This window comes from Oncorhynchus nerka, linkage group LG13 (assembly GCF_034236695.1).
Source record: "Oncorhynchus nerka isolate Pitt River linkage group LG13, Oner_Uvic_2.0, whole genome shotgun sequence".
Taxonomy (NCBI): Eukaryota; Metazoa; Chordata; class Actinopteri; order Salmoniformes; family Salmonidae; genus Oncorhynchus; species Oncorhynchus nerka.
Genome location: NC_088408.1, coordinates 77,983,053 through 78,005,627, shown reverse-complemented (window position 1 = coordinate 78,005,627; position 22,575 = coordinate 77,983,053). Strand labels below are relative to the sequence as shown.

Below are 22,575 nucleotides of genomic sequence, written 5' to 3'. Positions count from 1 at the left end.
CATTGTGTATAAGACAGTAGTTTTGGAATTGTTAGGTAGATTACTTGTTGGTTATTACTGCATTGTCGGAACTAGAAGCACAAGCATTTCGCTACACTCGCATTAACATCTGCTAACCATGTGTATGTGACAAATAAAATTTGATTTGATTTGACCTGTGATTCACTCCTGTCTGAGTGGACTGGTCCATTGTGGGGGCCGTGGGGATGACACAGTCCATCAGTCTAAGATATGTGCTACTGAAATTGCATATGGTTATATTACATTAGAACAATGCTGCAACACTAATAAAAATTATATTTTATAACAGATGCGCTTTCTCCCTCATTGGATAGTGGTCGCTGTCCCCGGCTCTGAAACACATCAGTGTGCTGTTGAATTGGCGCCTTTTCCTAGGCAATGTTGCAATGTGCATAATGGCATGGCAGCAGCAGAATGAGGAGATGAGAAAACAGCTCTTGCCTTATTGTCTAAGAAACTTAATTAGGTCTATAATCAATAGCATAACTGTTAAATGTGCCTGGCTTTATACATCATCAATACATCTACAGACATAAGACAGATCCTGCATCAGTTGCCTGTCTGAGTGTTTGTTAGCCTACTGATTCCGTGAGCACCAAGCCTCACACAACGACATATCAAGTAAACAATTTCACAAATTTGGCTCTTCTTAAGCTTTGCATTTCTGTAATAAAGGCTTTACACGTTTTTTGTTAACAGCCTCTCTGTTATTAGATATATTTTATTTAGTGTTCATACTGCTCCAAATTGTCTGAAATTATAATTAGCTTAAACAAATAAACCATTCAATTTCGGAAATTGCTTTCACAAAGGAATGTGACTGTTGTAATAAAGGCCTTAACAAAAAAAAAAGTTAGACTCGTACGCTTATACTTTATTTAGTGTTTACATTTTTCCAAACTTTCATAAAAATTATATTGTAATCTATACAGCACCTGTTTGGCACTCATACATGCAGCACTTGCTCCTTACCTTTTCTTGATCTCCAGGATTTTCCACAACAAGTCACATTTATTCCACACATCTGACTTTCCCTTTGCCTCCTGAGCAACCTTTAAATATTCCCCCATTTCAATTTCTGTCATCTTTCGCTGTCATGCGTTACGTGTTCAGAGTTTGTTTATAACCAATTTATTGATGTGATTAAGATCTGACATAGGTCAGGCCCTATTCGAACAGGTTTAGCTTTACTGGGAGAGTGCACGACCACAAACTTTTAGCCCCGTCCGAATCTGCCATGTCAGTAGTTTTTAAATGGCAGGAGAGTAACAATTCTATACAAAATAACCTACTGTTTTTTTGGCCAACTTCAAGGTCCTCTGATAACACTAGTCCCGTGTGAATCAACATCCCTGTGTTTTGAGAGAAATGTCTGAGTTTTGACAGGTGTTGCTCGCTTTTTGCGCAAAAAAACAATAACTGATTCGATAAATTGAACTAAGTGCTGCGCATAAGTTATAAATGAATGGCCTACATGTTGCCTATCAACTTTCGCAGTGAATGCTTTTGTTTATATTTTTTGTAAGTATGAATTGAATATTGCCAAATGCACCAGTAGTTTTTTTGTGGCCTATTTAATGCAACGTTTGCTGTTAATAGATCACAAAGCAGTAGCATACATCTGACCTAAATGTTTGGAAATTATATGTTAACTTTCTCATCCATAGCCTTAAAATGCATCTCAAGTGCAATTGCACTGTTTAGCTCACAACTTAATGCTGGGGGGCATTCGCTAAAATATATCCTAATGACACTTCCTCAATCAAATATAATGAGGACTCTATAGGAAAGATGGTATGGTTTAGAAACTTGAGTTATCAGTGTGGCCCCATCACCTGGACATGTTGCAATACTGTATCTTCGCGCCTAGAACTAAAGCCTTCATAACTGTCAATTTATTGGAAAAAATTACATGGGTTTGGAAAAAACTAATTCCGTCCGAATCATCATAATAATTACATAACCAACGTTCTCTAGTAATACTAGTCCCGTGTGAATAGGTCTTTGGTCACATGCATGCAATGCAATGCATACATGTCACGTAAAGAGAGCAAGGGTTGAGGGAATAGGGAATGTTTTTCCTAAACAAATGAGGGATTTCGGTAACAGAACATTTCAGTCAGAAATGGCTTTAATTACATTGCAACTTCAGCAACATGGACAGCGCAATAAATACTGTTCTGTGGTGGTCACTGCAGCAGGGAGGAGAGAGAGACAACGGGTGCTAGTCACAGTCACTCAGTCCTCTTTTTTTTAACACAGCGCAGCAAGTCTGAGCCCAGCCTGACACAATCAAATCAATTGCTGGTCAGACTCCTAGTCATTTGTGTGTCTTAATTTTTTAATCAAATTGTGTGCTTTAAAGCATCAGATAAGCTCAGTCAATATAATTGAGTTGTTTAAAACACATAGGATGTGTCAATATATTGAAAGAACAGACAACTTTTTTTGTCGGACAGCCCTACGAACACCATATCCTAAAAACAGGACAGGTCAAAGTAGAATAGGCAATATGGAATGGACAGTCAGGCTACTCACAACTGCAGTACTAGAGTTTCACCCCATGGGCTAAATTGTCATGATCAGTGGTTTCAAGTTTGTATCCATACAAACGAGCTGATCATAGTGAAAGGAGAATACTTCTGCATTTCCTGCTGTGTAAACACATTGATTCTCATTGAACAAATAGGCTCATAACTCCTTATAAAGTTGGATAGCTGATATTCAGAGCTTAAAGGGATACTTCAGCATTTTGCAAATGAAGCCCTTCATCTACCTCCCCAGAGTCAGATGAACTCGTGGATACCATTTTTATGTCTGCATGTAGTTTGAAGGGAGTTGCTAGCATGCTAGGAGATACCATAGACTCCCAGTCATTGCGCTAACTCTAGTTAGCATTGGCTTGTGAAATTACCTCAACTTCCTTCATACTGGATGCAGAGACATAAAATGTTTACCATTGCCAAAATCCCAAAGTATCCCTTTAACACTAGAACCACCATAGGCCAACTGCCAGCCATTTGATTTTGTAAATAAATTAAAAAGCAGCCCAAAAAATAATCCTGCTCCATCCCTGACATTTCCTAAATGTCTGCTCATTTTTAAATCACAAACAGAAAAGTATTTAAACTTTTTACCAGTTTTTTTTCTCACCCCCACACTTAGTGCTAACTTAATCCGCCAAGACAATGTGCTGTAGGACATTGGTACCCAGCCAGGCGCTAATGCGTCTCTCTCTCCTCACTGAATTAATGACAAATGTATGACAATTGTGCACCTTACTTCACAGTTGAACTTAAATTAGGCCTAACAATGATAAGGAGGGTGAAAATGTTGATTTTAATTTAGAAAGACAATAATGTAATGATGAGTGTGTTATGCCCATTTACCAGCAGCAAATCATTTGACCGTATGCCTTACGGGTTGATACTGTTGGGTTCTGAGAATATTAAATATACTTATTCATGTCACTGAGGGAGAGAGGTTAATGTATAACGTTTACATTGTCAGGATATGTTGTTGTTGTTAGCCATCAGGGATCCTCTCGGAGAAGAGACAGTCTGGTACCAGTCACCATGACAGCCGTGAGTTGGGGAGTAGAGTGAGCACTTTGGGACAGAGGACAGGTCAGATGAAGTTAGGAAGAACATATCACTAAGGTTCTGTCTAGCAACAGAGATGCATTGGCTGTTCAGATATGTAGAAGAAGACTCAGTGTAGGAGGAGACTCAGCATAGGAGAAAGGGTTAAATGTGAGTGCTTGTGTGAAGAATATGTTGTCTGTTCAGCTGTTCGATCCTTTGGGAAGAATACACTTGGTTTGAGCTTTCATAGTGTCCATTGAGTTCTTACTCTGATAATTAGAACCTAACAGTTAGCGCTGTGAGCAGGGTTCACCACAATTTGCAGTCGGAACTAGTGAAACAGGAGCCGGCACCAGAAATAAGTTAGGCACAGTTCCTACACCTGTTATCACTAATTCTGGCACCTTGGCGAGATGAGAGTCGTAGGCTGAACCAATTATAAGATACGGACCTAGAAAGCCTGAGCTTATTCTCATGACCACTCGTGCGGCAGCATTGCTCTGGCTACTAAGGAAAAAACATAGAAACATAATAAATGTAAAATGACAATATGTTATTCTGTCGCCAGATAGAAACTGATAAATGACTTCAGTTACGTTTTGGTTAGCCGCCGATGTTGAAACCAAGTACTTGCTCAATGTTTTTCTGTATCAGGGGAAAGATAAAACCAGGCCAGCGGGTGAGCACCTTTCTGAGACTGGTTTTGAGACTTGTGGAGCCTTACATGGGCAAAGGCAGAAATGTGACCATGGACAACTTCTTCACATCAATTCCCCTGGCAGACAAGTTGATTGCAAAGAAGACTAGCCTGCCTGGAACAATGGACAGAGGCAGGAGCTGCCCCTGTCACGCCCTGGTCTAAGTATTTTGTGTTTTTCTTCATGTATTGGGTCAGGCCAGGGTGTGGCATGGAGTTTTTGTATTGTGGTGTGTTTTGTCTGGGGGTTTTGGTGTGTATGTTAGTTGGGATTGTAGCTTAGTAGGGTGTTCTAGGAAAGTCTATGGCTGTCTGAAGTGGTTCTCAATCAGAGGCAGGTGTTTATCGTTGTCTCTGATTGGGAACCATATTTAGGCAGCCATATTCTTTGGTTGTATTGTGGGTGATTGTCCTGAGTGTCTTGATGTCCTTGTTAGAGGTTAGTAGACACATGTATAGGCTGTTTTCGGTTTTCGTTTCGTTTCTTGTTTTTGTAGTGTTAGTGTTTTGTCGTGTTTTCCGTTTGTTTAATAAAGATGAATCGCAATCGACACGCTGCAGTTTGGTCCGACTCTCCTTCACCATATGAAAACCGTGACAGCCCCCCTCTGCGCAAAACAACATACCAGCAATGCTGTACCCCACATCAGTGATGGAGAGTGTTAAAGCAACACTGTGTACAGATGTTCAATAAGATTTTTTGCATCCTCAGCACCATGCATCCCACTGGATCTGGCATGTGAGCTTTGTGAGAACCACATGAACGCCAAGAAAGAAGCTATAGCCACCAAGCCGGCCGCCAAGGCAGCAGGTCCTGCCCTCCTCCTTCCCCAACCACCACAGCTCACACTTGGGACAAATAAGACACGATGTTAAGTCGGCAGGTGCACACAAAACAAGGCCCATAAAGTGTGCAGTGGAAGCCATTTTGTTTGTGGGGCTCAATAGTCAGCTGTGTGCTGACTGTGGACCCGAAGCATAAAGAGAAGACGCAATTGATTGTGTAAAGGCATGGGTATATGGGCACAATACAGTGTCTGACACAATCAACAAATGACTGTTTTAATATCTTGCCATTTAATATATTCGCATTAATATTTATTTATGCAATTCATCCTTTACAATTGGTAATGCACTGGGGCTTTTGTTTAGGAATAATGCAAATCATTTCACCTATGCTGGTTATATTATTATTATGGTAATCATCGTCATCATTTCAGTTTCTACTTTGTCAAAAGAAGCTGTGACTGGACTTTTTAGAATTATTATAATTATATTACTAATCAAATCTACAAATAAAGTTGATCAAATGGGTGACACAAAAATGTTTATCTATAGGCCTACATTTTTGTAGGACTTTGTAGAATTATACAAAACATATTCTTGACTCTATGGAAACAAAACTATTGTTGTAATTTTTTTATTTATATATCTCCATGAATATTTCTTCAAGCAATTTATCCTTTACAATAGTTTATGCACTATTTATCAAGCAATTATTTATCAAGCATGTTTGCACACCTTGCAGGTTGATATGCAGCTGATGCATATGCTAAAGAGGCTGCCTGGCAATGTCCTCTAGCGGGTGCATTCAGAAAGTATTCAGACCCCTTGACTTTTGCCACATTTTGTTACATTATTCTAAAACTGATTGAATAGTTCCCCCCATCTATCTACACACAATACCCCATAATGACGAAGCAAAAACAGGTTTTTAGAAATGTTTGTAAATGTATTTAATAGAAAAAAAATTACATTGACATACAGTTGAAGTCGAAAGTTTACATACACCTTAGCCAAATACATTTAAACTCAGTTTCACAATTCCTAACAATTAATCCTAGTAAAAATTCCCTGTTTTAGGTCATTTAGGATTACCACTTTATTTTAAGAATGTGAAATGTCAGAATAATAGTAGAGAATGATTTTTTTCAGCTTTTATTTGCTTTCATTTTTATTTCACATTCCCAGTGGGTCAGAAGTTTACATACACTCAATTAGTATTTGGTAGCATTGCCTTTAAATAGTTTAACTTGGGTCAAATGTCTCAGGTAGCCTTCCACGAGCTTCCCACAATAAGTTGGGTGAATTTTGTCCCATTCCTCCTGAGAGCTGGTGTAACTGAGTCAGGTTTGTAGGCCTCCTTGCTCGCACACGCTTTTCCAGTTCTGCCCACAAATGTTCTATAGGATTGAGGTCAGGGCTTTGTGATGGCCATTCCAATAACTTGACTTTGTTGTCCTTAAGCCATTTTGCCACAACTTTGGAAGTATGCTTGGGGTAATTGTCCATTTGGAAGAACCATTTGCGACCAAGCTTTAACTTCCTGACTGATGTTGTGAGAAGTTGCTTCAATATATCCACATAATTTTCCGGCCTCATGATGCCATCTATTTTGTGAAGTGCACCAGTCCCTCCTGCAGCAAAGCACCCCCACAACATGATGCTGCCACCCCTATGTTTCACGGTTGGGATGGCTTGCAAGCCTCCCCCTTTTTCCTCCAAACATAACGATGGTCATTATGGCCAAACAATTCTATTTTTGTTTCATCAGACCAGAGGACATTTCTCCAAAAAGTATGATCTTTGTCCCCATGTGCAGTTGCAAACCGTAGTCTGGCTTTTTTTATGGCAGTTTTGGAGCAGTGGCTTCCTCCTTGCTGAGTGGCTTTTCAGGTTATGTCGATATAGGACTCGTTTTACTGTGGATATAGATACTTTTGTACCTGTTTCCTCCAGCATCTTCACAAGGTCCTTTGCTGTTGTTCTGGGATTGATTTGCACTTTCCGCACCAAAGTATGTTCATCTCTAGGAAACAGAACGCGTCTCCTTCCTGAGCGGTATGACGGCTGCGTGATCCCAAGGTGTTTATACTTGCGTACTATTTTTTTCTGAGCTCTTGGCTAATTTATTTAGATTTCCCCATGATGTCAAGCAAAGCAGCACTGAGTTTGAAGGTAGGCCATGAAATATATTTTTTTATTTTTTTTATTTCACCTTTATTTAACCAGGTAGGCAAGTTGAGAACAAGTTCTCATTTAAAATTGCGACCTGGCCAAGATAAAGCAAAGCAGTTTGACACATACAACAACACAGAGTTACACATGGAGTAAAACAAACATACAGTCAATAATACAGTAGAAAAATAAGTCTATATACGATGTGAACAAATGAGGTGAGATAAGGGAGGTAAAGGCAAAAAAAGGCCATGGTGGCGAAGTAAATACAATATAGCAAGTAAAACACTGGACTGGTAGATTTGCAGTGGAAGAATGTGCAGAGGAGAAATCAAAATAATGCGGTGCAAAGGAGCAAAATAACTAAATCCAGTAGGGGAAGTAATCTGTGAGCTGTTCTGACAGCTGGTGCTTAAAGCTAGTGAGGGAGATGTGTTTGACAGCTCTGACAGCTGGCAGCAGAGAACTGGAAGGAGAGGCGGCAAAAGGAAGAATTGGTTTTGGGGGTGACCAGAGAGATATACCTGCTGGAGCGCATGCTACAGGTGGGTGCTGCTATGGTGACCAGCGAGCTGAGATAAGGGGGGACTTTACCTAGCAGGATCTTGTAGATGACCTGGAGACAGTGGGTTTGGTGACGAGTATGAAGCGAAGGCCAGCCAACGAGAGCGTACAGGTCGCAGTGGTGGGTAGTATATGGGGCTTTGGTGACAAAACGGATGGCACTGTGATAGACTGCATCCAATTTATTGAGTAGGGTATTGGAGGCTATTTTGTAAATGACATCGACGAAGTCGAGGATCGGCAGGATGGTCAGTTTTACGAGGGTATGTTTTGCAGCATGAGTGAAGGAAGACAATTCTAGATTTAACTTTGGATTGGAGATGTTTGATGTGAGTCTGGAAGGAGAGTTTACCAGACACCTAGGTATTTGTAGTTGTCCACATATTCTAAGTCAGAACCATCCAGAGTAGTGATGCTGGACGGGCGGGCAGGTGCAGGCAGTGATCGGTTGATGAGCATGCATATCTGATTAACAATATGAGTTCATAAGAAGTGATTGTGTGACACGGACAAGGAGTAATTAAAGTTAATGAACACCATTCCAACTAGGAAGAAAGGAATGGTTTGCGGATTAAGTAAACAGATAAGGTAGTTAACCTATGGTTGAACCAACGAAACTGAGCTCTGGGGTGTTTTAGATAAGGCAGTGAGTGCATTCCTAGGTTCTGTTAATTAGAACTGTCAGCTAAGTGGTGATCGATAATGGTGAGGAGTCAAAAGTTCAGAAAAAATTCAGTTGTGTTGTGTGTCTTGTGTATGTGTTAGTGAGTTGGAATGAACTTTGAATGAACTTTTAAAGTTCCCTTTGTCCCGGTCGAGAGGAGGAAATTCATTTTTAGAAGCAATGAAATTACGTCATGTTATTGTATATAAACTGTTGCAGCACGCTCCGAGAATAAATTCTGTTACCTATTATTGAAAAGACTGGTCTCCGTCTATTTTATGCAAACAAGAATCTTACAAATTCTCATAAAATAGATTAAGGAAATTCAATTAATGAAAACATATTTGAATAATTAAATTACAGTAACAGGTAGGATGTGAATAGAGTGGAGGTGTAAACCTAGGCATTGAGTGATGATGAGAGAGATATTGTCTCTAGAAACATGATTGAAACCAGGTGATGCCATCACATGTGTGGGTGGTGGAACTGAAAGGTTGGATAAAGTATAATGAGCAGGGTTAGCTCTACAGTGAAATAAGCCAATAAACACTAACCAGAACAGCACTGGAGAAGGCATATTGACATTAAGGAGAGGCATGCTTAGTCGAGTGATCATAAGGGTCCAGTGAGTAGTGAGGTTGGTTGGAGTCACGGCGATTCAGACAGCTAGCCGAGCCATGGGTAGCAAGCTAGCAGAGGATGGAGGTCTGTTTTTAGCCACCTCGTGCGTTTCCGTCAGTAGATTAGTGGGGTTCCGTGTGGTAGAGGGGACCAATCCAATTGGCAAAATTGATATAGTTATAGTGACCCAAGAAAATTGTCGCATAGACCTATTCAGATAGCAGCCGATAAGACAGCTAACGATTAGCAGGCCGCAGATGGGCGTTCAGGTTACGTAGCAACGGAGGGGCCAGTTGGATAACTCCCTCGGGCAGATAACGTCGGTAGTCCAGTCGTGAAGGCCCTGTGGGGCTCCGCATCGGTAGTAAAACAGGTCTGGATAGGTGATTGTAGCCCAGGAGTGGCTGATGGAACTCTTCAGCTGGCTAGCTCCGGAATAATTGATGTTTGCTCCTGGACCGACGTACGCAAGTCACTCGCATAGCAGCTAGCTAGCTGCAAGATCCAGGTGTAAATGTCCAGAGCTTGCGGTAGAAGTCCGGGGATATGGAGAGAAAATAGGTCCGGTATGCTCTGGTCTGAGTTGCGTTGTACAAAACTGGCGATAGATTTTCGGGCCAAAGGATACCTGATGACCACCAACAGTGGTTAGCTGAATACTAACGTTAGCCAGTTAACTGGCTAGCTTCTGGCTAGCTTCTCTTGTGGTTTTCAGATTTGAGGTGAATAATACATCCACAGGTACACCTCCAATTGACTCAAATTATGTCAATTAGCCTATCAGAAGCTTCTAAAGTCATGACATCATTTTCTGGAATTTTCCAAGCTGTTTAAAGGTACAGTCAACTTAGTGTATGTAAACTTCTGACCCACGGGAATTGTGATACAGTGAATTGTAAGTGAAATAATCTGTCTGTAAACAATTATTAGAAACTGGTATTTGGCGAGTTTCACCCATTCTTCTCTGCAGATCCTCTCATGCTTGGTCGGGTTGGATGGGGAGCGTTGTTGCACAGCTATTTTCAGCTATATAAGGCTGTAACGTTACAAAATATGGAGAAAGTCAGCAGGTCTGAATCCTTTCTGAATGCACTGTATGCTGAAAGGCCAGGCGGTTATATTGTTAAATAGCCAAATCCAGTAGTCACAGGAATAAGGACTAATAAAGCCAACGCAACTGCCTGTTTTACAAACAGTAGGCCTACAACATGAATGGGCATTCATACAATTTCATTGCAGGCTGACATTGTAGGTTATACCCCAGTGATCAATGACGTCTTTTTTTATCCTGTCCGGACCGCCCCTCTTTTTTTGTGTCGTCCAGACTGGTCGTCATTTTTTGGGGATGTAGTCTGGCCCGGCTTTCAACCAAATTATAAACGTCTATGATTGGTTCAGATTTGTTTCATTTATCTTACTGGGACTATTCTAGATTTGCAGGGGTATGGGAGGACAATTTTTTTTGCCTTGCTTAGGGCCGCAGAACGGCCAGGACCAGGCTTGGCTGTTTCAAAATATTGCAATAAAGATATCTTACAATATGGGTATTGCATATGTCAATATTGCAATTCATTGTGCAGCCCTAATGTGATTTGTCATTGTCATGGTTCATTCCCTATAATAATTCAAGGAACTGTCTAGGCCAAATCAAATCAAATCATCAAATCAAATTGTATTTGTCACATACACATGGTTAGCAGATGTTAGTGCGAGTGTAGCGAAATGCTTGTGCTTCTAGTTCCGACAATGCAGTAATAACCAACAAGTAATCTAACTAACAATTCCAAAACAACTGTCTAAAAACAGTGTAAGGGGATAAAGAATATGTACATAAGGATATATGAATGAGTGATGGTACAGGGCAGCATACAGTAGATGGTATCGAGTACAGTATATACATATGAGATGAGTATGTAGACAAAGTAAACAAAGTGGCATAGTTAAAGTGGCTAGTGATACATGTATTACATAAGGATGCAGTCGATGATATAGAGTACAGTATATACGTATGCATATGAGATGAATAATGTAGGGTAAGTAACATTATATAAGGTAGCATTGTTTAAAGTGGCTAGTGATATATTTACATCATTTCCCATCAATTCCCATTATTAAAGTGGCTGGAGTTGGGTCAGCGTCAATGTCAGTGTGTTGGCAGCAGCCACTCAATGTTAGTGGTGGCTGTTTAACAGTCTGATGGCCTTGAGATAGAAGCTGTTTTTCAGTCTCTCGGTCCCAGCTTTGATGCACCTGTACTGACCTCGCCTTCTGGATGATAGCGGGGTGAACAGGCAGTGGCTCGGGTGGTTGATGTCCTTGATGATCTTTATGGCCTTCCTGTAACATCGGGTGGTGTAGGTGTCCTGGAGGGCAGGTAGTTTGCCCCCGGTGATGCGTTGTGCAGACCTCACTACCCTCTGGAGAGCCTTACGGTTGAGGGCGGAGCAGTTGCCGTACCAGGCGGTGATACAGCCCGCCAGGATGCTCTCGATTGTGCATCTGTAGAAGTTTGTGAGTGCTTTTGGTGACAAGCCGAATTTCTTCAGCCTCCTGAGGTTGAAGAGGCGCTGCTGCGCCTTCTTCACGACGCTGTCTGTGTGAGTGGACCAATTCAGTTTGTCTGTGATGTGTATGCCGAGGAACATAAAACTTGCTACCCTCTCCATTACTGTTCCATCGATGTGGATGGGTGTTCCCTCTGCTGTTTCCTGAAGTCCACAATCATCTCCTTAGTTTTGTTGACGTTGAGTGTGAGGTTATTTTCCTGACACCACACTCCGAGGGCCCTCACCTCCTCCCTGTAGGCCGTCTCGTCGTTGTTTGTAATCAAGCCTACCACTGTTGTGTCGTCCGCAAACTTGATGATTGAGTTGGAGGCGTGCGTGGCCACGCAGTCGTGGGTGAACAGGGAGTACAGGAGAGGGCTCAGAAAGCACCCTTGTGGGGCCCCCGTGTTGAGGATCAGCGGGGAGGAGATGTTGTTGCCTACACTCACCACCTGGGGGCGGCCCGTCAGGAAGTCCAGTACCCAGTTGCACAGGGCGGGGTCGAGACCCAGGGTCTCCAGCTTGATGACGAGCTTGGAGGGTACTATGGTGTTGAATGCCGAGCTGTAGTCGATGAACAGCATTCTCACATAGGTATTCCTCTTGTCCAGATGGGTTAGGGCAGTGTGCAGTGTGGTTGAGATTGCATCGTCTGTGGACCTATTTGGGCGGTAAGCAAATTGGAGTGGGTCTAGGGTGTCAGGTAGGGTGGAGGTGATATGGTCCTTGACTAGTCTCTCAAAGCACTTCATGATGACGGAAGTGAGTGCTACGGGGCGGTAGTCGTTTAGCTCAGTTACCTTAGCTTTCTTGGGAACAGGAACAATGGTGGCCCTCTTGAAGCATGTGGGAACAGCAGACTGGTATAGGGATTGATTGAATATGTCCGTAAACACACCGGCCAGCTGGTCTGCGCATGCTCTGAGGGCGGCTGGGGATGCCGTCTTGGCCTGCAGCCTTGCGAGGGTTAACACGTTTAAATGTCTTACTCACCTCGGCTGCAGTGAAGGAGAGACCGCATGTTTTCGTTGCAGGCCGTGTCAGTGGCACTGTATTGTCCTCAAAGCGGGCAAAAAAGTTATTTAGTCTGCCTGGGAGCAAGACATCCTGGTCCGTGACTGGGCTGGGTTTCTTCTTGTAGTCCGTGATTGACTGTAGACCCTGCCACATGCCTCTTGTGTCTGAGCCGTTGAATTGATATTCTACTTTGTCTCTGTACTGACGCTTAGCTTGTTTGATAGCCTTGCGGAGGGAATAGCTGCACTGTTTGTATTCGGTCATGTTACCAGACACCTTGCCCTGATTAAAAGCAGTGGTTCGCGCTTTCAGTTTCACGCGAATGCTGCCATCAATCCACGGTTTCTGGTTAGGGAATGTTTTTATCGTTGCTATGGGAACGACATCTTCAACGCACGTTCTAATGAACTCGCACACCGAATCAGCGTATTCGTCAATACAGACAATACAAATAGAGCCATTCTCTTCAGACAAATTGATAAGCAGTAATATTGAATTAGATAATGGATCTTATTAGTTATATAAAAACAAATATTTAAATATTTTCCTATTTTTATTTTCTTCTACATATTATGTCACACTTATGTTGTGGATGGTGTTTTTGATCAACTAAGAACTTGTAATGTGTCTGTCTCTGTCTGCAGCTTCCTTGGCCGAGGTCTGCCATCTCAGATGATGGGAATGGGACGAGCATCAATGCCCCCTTGGGTACTGGGAGGGGGCCCACTGTGGCCCCTGCTCTTCCTCCTGGCCCCATCCTGTCTTCGCTGATTCCCCTCTTCCCCACCCAAAGAGGCCCACATGGCTCCAGGTAGATGTCCAACTGAGGGAGAACTTAAAATGGAGGCCACCTGGTAAGTACCATCCATATAGTAACTAAATACCAGTATTGGTCAAACCATGTTCTGAAAACATATATTGTTATGAAGTAAATTATGTTATTGTTGCTATAAATGACTTTACTGTTGTTGAAGGCAATCAAATGATGAGGCAGAAATGTATTTGTATCCAAAACTTTTGGGACATTGACCATTCTTGTTGTTGTTTTGGCTCTTTACTCCAGCACTTTGTACTTGAAATGTTCCAAGGACTATAAGGTAGGCTTGGGCGGTATCCAGATTTCTATATTGTCATACCGTCCTTCTCTTATCCCGGAATTGACGGTATTAACAGCATAGCAGACAAGGGGGCGCTTAAAGTGCAAGAAAAGCCTATATTACCAGAATGTTATTACCAAAATGCTATTACTAGAATGCTATTACCAGAATGCTATTACCAGAATGCTATTACCAGAATGCTATTACTAGAATGTTATTACCAGAATGCTATTACTAGAATGTTATTACCAGAATGCTATTACCAGAATGCTATTACCAGAATGCAAACTAAATTAGTACAAACTAAAAGCTCAATTCTGATGAGTGAAAACGAACAAACTAATTGCAAAGACAGGCAAATCCAGCTCATAAAGTTATACAAGCATGGCTAGTAGCTACCGAATGTCGTTTTTGGTGATTGGACACTTACAAGAGAAATTGTGCAAATAAAGAAAGGTGTAATGCATGCATTTTCTAAAGGAAGAGCAGCATGTGTATATGGAGCAGAGGGGAGAAGAACCGAAGAGGAGAAAAAAACGCTAGTAGGAAGCACAGGGGGGAAATGGCAGCTGTACAGAAAACTCACCCAGAGCTCTTTGACTTCTGGCAGAAAGACGTTATAAAATATCTTATGGCAAACATTTAGTAATAAATTGCATACAAGTGTAACTTCATCACCTCGTGTACACCTCATAACAGAGACTCACAAATATCAGATCCCCAAAACATGCTAACCTCGCACCATTACAGTGACTGGGGAGGTTAGCATTTTCAAGGTTTATGAGTCTAACTTTCTCCCTTATCATTATTCAGGATTTTCTGTAATCATGGTAGCATCCACATTAATGTAGAAGTGTTTAGAAACATTATATTCTTATTTACAATAGAAGTGATTCCAAATGACACTACATTATTTACCATTTATTAAAACGGGGCACAAAATAATCTGAAACACAACCAAAACAAACAGCAAATGCATCCAACAAATGTGTAGTCATAAACTTGATGAAGTCATTCCGTGCTATGAATATGGGACCAAATACTTTACTTTTTATTATAATATACATAAGTGAATTTGTCCCAATACTTTTGGTCCCCTAAAATGGGGGTACTATGTACAAACTGTGCTGTCATTTCTAAAACGGTCCACCCGATATGGATGAAAATACCCTCAATTCCAAAGTGCTGGAGTACAGAGCCAAAACAACAACAAATGTGTCACTGTCCCAATACTGTTGGAGCTCATTATATTATGAATTGTGTGTTTTATGACTGTTAGACCTAGTCATTGAACTGTTATTTTCTCCTTTTTCAGTAAACCATTGCCAAAGATTGGTACCAAAGGAGTAACATTGCACATAGGCTCAAACCATATCACCATTGGCTGCAGAAACGAGGCAGTCTATCAGTACCATGTCACTTTCACGTAAGTACATGTATTAGGGGAAAAAAGAGCAACAATCCTGTGAAAAATATCTGCTGTAGAAATAACAATGCAGCCTTCATTAGGGCACATCATAGCAAAACAATGGTTCTTATTGGACAGGTTCAGGTAGTCCCTCCCTGTTTACAGTATGTTGTCTTCCATTTGGTCTCAAAAAATACACCCCAGTGCTGCAATATGGTCCACCACCAATTGACCTTTTTACATTTTGAGAAATTGGAGGTGTTTTTTTTTTTTAAAGGCCTGTTGTCTACTTATGAGAGACGTTCTCTGGGGGAAAACCTGCCCTAAGTGCAGCCATGTCGTCTGAATTTAGCTAATCTCCCCTTGTTCTCTTCATGGAGTCATCTATTGTGCTCGTTTGATAGCTTCAAGCAAAAACAATTGCTTTCTTGAGAGGCCTCAAATGTTTTACACATGAGGCCAGACTTTTTAAAACGGTCAATTTCCCCCTAAATCCTAAAAAGCTTTTTCACTGAAGTAGCTCATTTTACAAATCAAATATATATACCCCCCAAAAAAGCCTGGCTGGCTACACCAAATGTTACATTTCTCTGGTTAGACGAGACATTAGTGTTCTCTCCCTGTGTGTTGTCAAGGTTAATGAGGATCCTGGGACTGAAGCATGTGGGGCGGAATCATTATGTTCCAAAAAGCGCAGTCATACTTGGGAACATCGGGAAGGAATTCAAATTGTCCACAGACTGAGAAATTATACTCCAACTGAAATCTCTAGGATAATAGCAGCTGACTCAAGCCACTTGGTTTCCATCTTCATATTCTAGGCTGCAGGTGTGGCCAGGTTACTCAATGTGCAGAATGCACACTGACAGAAGCCTGTACCTCCAGGTGGATGTGTCCCACAAAGTGCTATGAAACGACTCCGTCCTTGACTGCATGTGAGTTCAACCTAACCACTTAGAAGAATGGTTACATTACGTCACTGATTAACTTGTCTAATACTCTAAAATATGCATGATAAATCTGTTCTCTGTACAGGTATTTTGAGGTGTACACTGAGTGTACAAAACATGAAGGACACCTGCTCTTTCCATGACAGACTGACTAGGTGAATCCAGGTGAAAACGATGATCCTTATTGATGTCACCTTACTTGTCCCATTGAGGGTGAATCAGTAAGACAAAGATTTAAGTGCCTTTGAACGTGGTATGGTAGTAGGTACCAGGCGCACCGGTTTGTGCCAAGAACTGCAATGCTGCTGGGTTTTTCCACACTCAACAGTTGTGTATCAAGAATGGTCCACGACCCAATGGACATCCAGCCAACTTGACACAACTGTGGGGTGCAAGTCAATATTAAGGTGTTCTTAATGTTTGGTATACTCAGTGTAGATACATACACATGGTGTTTATACCCACGTGGTGCACTGTCTACTATAGTTCATACTAATTTAAAACACTTTTTTGCCAAAGATATTTACAAATAGCATTTTCACTGATACACTCATATTTCAACAAATATTGACAAGTTCTCACAGAAAGTGCATCAGCCTGCTCATAGAGATTTGGACACCGAGTATGCCTCAACCACTTCAAAACAACCTCAGGGACTTGTGAGACTGAGGGGTTGTCTAGTCTTGGTCACTAAAGGGACATATGCTGGGAAACAATTGGGCTGACTTGCAGGGCCTTTAGTGGTAACCTTTGTCCTTTTGACCCCTCTGCATCCCAGGAAAGTGATCTACCAGAAAAGCAGGGAGAGCTTCTGGGATGAGTGCACCAAAGAGCTGATCGGCAGCATTGTCATCACCCGCTTGAACAACCACACCTACCGCATCCCTCAAAGATTCCTTCAACATGGCCGACTACAGGTAAGGCCGGGTCTGAAGTTGCCCATTCATTCGATCTCAAGCAGGCAACTAATCTATGTTTTTGAACAGAGCCGTGTGTGTTATTCAAGTGCATTTCCTATGTGTGTATTACAACCTTTTTCCTGTAATATGAACAGCAAAAACTACGGCATCACCATAAAAGATATGGCCCAACCCATTCTTATCCATCCACCCAAAAAGAGGTCCAAGCAAGGGGGAAAGATACAAATATTCCGCAGGACACGTTTGCTGACGCTAACACCCAACAACCCTGAAACAGAAGGCCACGTTATGGGGCGAGTCAGTGTTGGGATTAATCTCAACATACTCTGTTTTCATAGCTCTTACTGATGTTCTACTATCACACATGCTTTATAAATAGTCGTTTTGAGTTTCTATTGAGGAGTTGGAGACATTCTTCTCCATATAGATACAATACGTTCTATTTAATTGAGTGTTTTATCTTCCAGCACGTCATAACCGGCATGATCCTGCTTCTGCCTGAGCTCTCCTTCATGACTGGAATCCCTGACCAAATGAGAACGGACTTCCGAGCCATGACGGTAAAATCGTTGTGTCAGCAATGCATTCTATTCCCTGGGTGGTTTTCTGTGACATCCACAGTCCATGAAGGCAGCAGAGTGATTTTGATAACGCAGCATTTGATAACACATTAGCTGGTTACTATTGTTTTCTTTCAAATGTTGTGCTTATTTGAGTTTTCCTGACTCAATTAAATAAATTGAATCATCCAAAAAATGTACACCATAAACCCAGCTGGCAATCCAGACAGGCTGAATGTAGTGCTCTAAGTATTGGGGATGGGGAAACAAATACTATTTGAACCCAGACACGTCAGAGATTAAATGGGAAGGGCAAAGTCAGAGTAATTATATTGTTATAGAATGAAAGTGACGGTTTAACCGTCCCAGGACCTGACAATGCACATCAATGTGAGTGAGTAGTGAGCAGCACACCCACTCCCTGAAGCAGCTCCTGAAGAACACCAACCCAGAGGCCCAGATGGAGTTGGCACACTGGGGGCTGGAGATCAGCCAAGACATCCTGGTGGTGAGGATACACACAGATCATTAGACATGCTCACTCACACATTACTCTTAAAAAATCCATCAAGTGAAATGGACAGCAATAGGTCAGTCGTGTGTTAAATTAAATGCACAATTAATTAGAGCCCGACTGATATTATCTGCAGATGTTAGCCTTTCACAGAAACATTTGTATTAGTCTTTATTCCACCATTTAAAGCACCGATATTGTGTACATAGAATTAACAAATATGTGTGCTCATTTGCAGTTATTTTTTATAATGTTTCAATGGTTGCCTGAAGAGGGCGCTCTGAGCTGCTCATTGAACATCATTCAGCCTTTCACTCAATCTGTCCAACTTATTACCTTATCGCCTCTAAAATGTAAATTAAACACTATAAAGAGTTGATATAATGTGTCATTACATACATATTTGACGGTTTGTGTCGAATTTGAATCGGGTTGTTAAGGCGTTGCTAAAGTGATCTTCAGAAGTAAACAGAGGCTTTGAGAGTCATGATCGCATGCAGTGATGATGCAAAAAATGACTAGGTATCTCCCCCCTTACCCCGTCACTGTCCATTTATTGTTTTTAACGATGAGACGTGCTACACCTGGTGGAGAGAGATTGTAAGACAGAAATAGTAGCTTTATGTGTGCTGTACGTTACGGCATGACACGTCACGATGTAACGGAGGGTCAGTTTATTCAACTTTTCTCCAAAACTATAGATCCATTACCATGTCCATCAACGCTTGAATAGAAACCTAGTTCACACCCCAGATTTTGAAGTCAACACAGTCACTACAGTCCCATTAATTTTCTTTGCAGCCTCGTTTGAATGTCGCGGTTGCGCACATTTGTACGGAATGGGGTGAGTTTACATTAGCTAACCAGCAATGTAATTAAGCTCTCTTGCCAGAAAGGTAGTTAGCCTAGCTAGCTAGCAAGCAATCTGTCCTACATATGTGTCAACACTGACTCATCCTTCATACAAAAATAACACTGTTACTGTCTAGGGCTATTATGTTAGTGGGCTTAGTTAGTTGGCGCAGGGTTCATGTTGTCATGCTGAGTCACGTGGTTGCTAAGCCTATCGTCAAGCAATCCCTCAATCAGGGTATGAATCGAGAAACCAGCATATTTTCCATGAAAGTACGTAACGTAACAATTTCAAAGCTATGCGATATTACAGAGAACAAGTTAATTGTCTCAAATCTCTGAAAATATTTACGTTTTACTTGTTGATGAAATTCATGCTAATGTTGTTTTTTTGAGCTGGCGCACAATTGACTCCCATACATTCCCATGAAGGACAGCTCTTCTTGTCGTAGAATCGCCCAGAATGCACCATGCGGTCCATTGACAATGCATGGGAACATACACAATGGGAACGATTCCAATGGAGTTTACAATCTCCTGAAAATTCTCTGAACAAGCTCTCATTGCACGGTTGTCATAAATAGTTTCTTTACATGACATTTGACTGTTGTAAAGCACTGTAGTGTAGTTTTAAAATCTGGGGAGGGGCCAGCTGAGTGTGTTAAACGCTCTACAACAAAGCTTTCTTAGTGTCCAACAAGCTTTCTCTGCCCTTAACCTTGAACACCTCCAAAACAAAGGTCATATGGTTTGGTAAGAAGAATCTCCCCACAGGTGTGATTACTACCACTGAGGGTATAGAGCTTGAGGTAGTCACCTCATACAAGTACTTGGGAGTATGGCTAGACGGTACACTGTCCTTCTCTCAGCACATATCAAAGCTGCAGGCTAAAGTTAAATCTAGACTTGGTTTCCTCTATTGTAATCGCTCCTCTTTCACCCCAGCTGCCAAACTAACACTGATTCAGATGACCATCCTACCTATGCTAGATTACGGAGAAGTCATTTATAGATCAGCGGGTAAGAGTGCTCTCTAGCGGCTAGATGTTCTTTACCATTCGGCCATCACTGCACTCTACAATCGTCTGTAAATTGGTAATCTCTGTATACCCGTCGCAAGACCCACTGGAAAATGCTTATTTATTAAACCCTCTTAGGCCTCATTCCCCCTTATCTGAGATATCTACTGCAGCCCTTATCCTCCACATACAACACCCGTTCTGCCAGTCATATTCTGTTAAAGTTCCCCAAGGCACACACATCCCTGAGAGTTGTGGTTACTTCATGTGATGTATTGTTGTCTCTACCTTCTTACCCTTTGATGTTGTCTGTGCCCAATAATGTTTTGACCATGTTTTGTGTTGCTGCCATGCTGTCATGTGTTGCTGCCATGCTGTCATGTGTTGCTGCTATGTTGTCATGTGTTGCTGCTATGTTGTCATGTGTTGCTGCCATGCTGTCATGTGTTGCTGCCATGCTGTCATGTGTTGCGGCCATGCTGTCATGTGTTGCTGCCATGCTGTCATGTGTTACGGCCATGCTGTCATGTGTTACGGCCATGCTGTCATGTGTTGCTGTCATGTGTACGGCCATGCTGTCATGTGTTACGGCCATGCTGTCATGTGTTATACGGTCATGCTGTCATGTGTTACGGCCATGCTGTCATGTGTTGCTGCCATGTGTTGCTGTCATGTGTTACGGCCATGCTGTCATGTGTTATACGGTCATGCTGTCATGTGTTACGGCCATGCTGTCATGTGTTGCTGCCATGTGTTGCTGTCATGTGTTACGGCCATGCTGTCATGTGTTACGGCCATGCTGTCATGTGTTATACGGCCATGCTGTCATGTGTTATACGGCCATGCTGTCATGTGTTACGGCCATGCTGTCATGTGTTACGGCCATGCTGTCATGTGTTACGGCCATGCTGTCATGTGTTATACGGCCATGCTGTCATGTGTTACGGCCATGCTGTCATGTGTTGCTGCCATGCTGTCATGTGTTGCTGTCATGTGTACGGCCATGCTGTCATGTGTTACGGCCATGCTGTCATGTGTTACGGCCATGCTGTCATGTGTTGCTGCCATGTGTTGCTGTCATGTGTTACGGCCATGCTGTCATGTGTTACGGCCATGCTGTCATGTGTTATACGGTCATGCTGTCATGTGTTACGGCCATGCTGTCATGTGTTGCTGCCATGTGTTGCTGTCATGTGTTACGGCCATGCTGTCATGTGTTACGGCCATGCTGTCATGTGTTATACGGTCATGCTGTCATGTGTTACGGCCATGCTGTCATGTGTTGCTGCCATGTGTTGCTGTCATGTGTTACGGCCATGCTGTCATGTGTTATGGCCATGCTGTCATGTGTTATACGGTCATGCTGTCATGTGTTACGGCCATGCTGTCATGTGTTGCTGCCATGTGTTGCTGTCATGTGTTACGGCCATGCTGTCATGTGTTACGGCCATGCTGTCATGTGTTACGGCCATGCTGTCATGTGTTACGGCCATGCTGTCATGTGTTACGGCCATGCTGTCATGTGTTATACGGCCATGCTGTCATGTGTTATACGGCCATGCTGTCATGTGTTACGGCCATGCTGTCATGTGTTACGGCCATGCTGTCATGTGTTATACGGCCATGCTGTCATGTGTTACGGCCATGCTGTCATGTGTTGCGGCCATGCTGTCATGTGTTATACGGCCATGCTGTCATGTGTTACGGCCATGCTGTCATGTGTTGCTGCCATGCTATGTTGTCGTCTTAGGTATTTCGTTATGTAGTGTTGTGGTGATGTGTGTTTTGATAAAAAGTGCAGGCTTGAGACTAAGTTTAATTCATTCAGCCCTTCAGCACAAACACTTCTGCAGTATCTACTGCCATAGACAAATCTGTATGTTTTACCTAAGGTATTTTTTATTTATTTTTTATTTGTTTTGTATTTATAGAGGATATAGTTGCTTTTTGGTGGTGATCATGTAAACCACAAATAAAATGTTCTTAAATTGTAATATTTAGTTAAGAAATCATCATTTGGAGTATCAGTTAATCCTTTTGAGGCACAATGTGAAAAAAATGTATGATTTTTAATTCCACCTCTAAAAAAACATATTGGTAATAGGTCACTTTTGCCTACCTAAAATCGCTAATCGGACCCAAAAATCCTATATCGGTCGGGCTCTACAATCGCTATGTTTAGGTTTATTAGGCTCGTCCTGTGAGCAGAAAGCCTACCAACACAGCTCCCAGGGGCCACGTTGAAGCTGAGTTTAGCTTTCGAAAAATAACTTAGGACAAACGGCTTTTCCTTCAAAGTTTAACCACAAGAGGATGTCATAAATTGTCTCAAAGCTGCTTTTAAAAGTTGAGTAATAAAATACATTCCCAAGAGTAAATCTCAGTTGATAAACATTTGGCAGTGACCTGCTGGCAGCTCCTAATGGGTTAGAATAGTTCAAGTCTTCTAAAATTCCTGCCGAGTTAAATGGACTCAAGGGTAAAGAATATTTAACGTGCTCTTACTACTTTGATTGAGGTCAGAGTATGTATCCACTACTCTCCGGTTTTACAAGCACTTGTAAAAGGACTTTTTCTTCTTCT

The 22,575-nt window shown here is 42.0% G+C and overlaps 1 pseudogene; it reads left to right on the top strand.

Moving 5' to 3' along the window:
• LOC115140687 (piwi-like protein 2) overlaps positions 1–22,575 on the top strand; it is a 31,355-nt pseudogene that overhangs the window by 8,484 nt on the left and 296 nt on the right.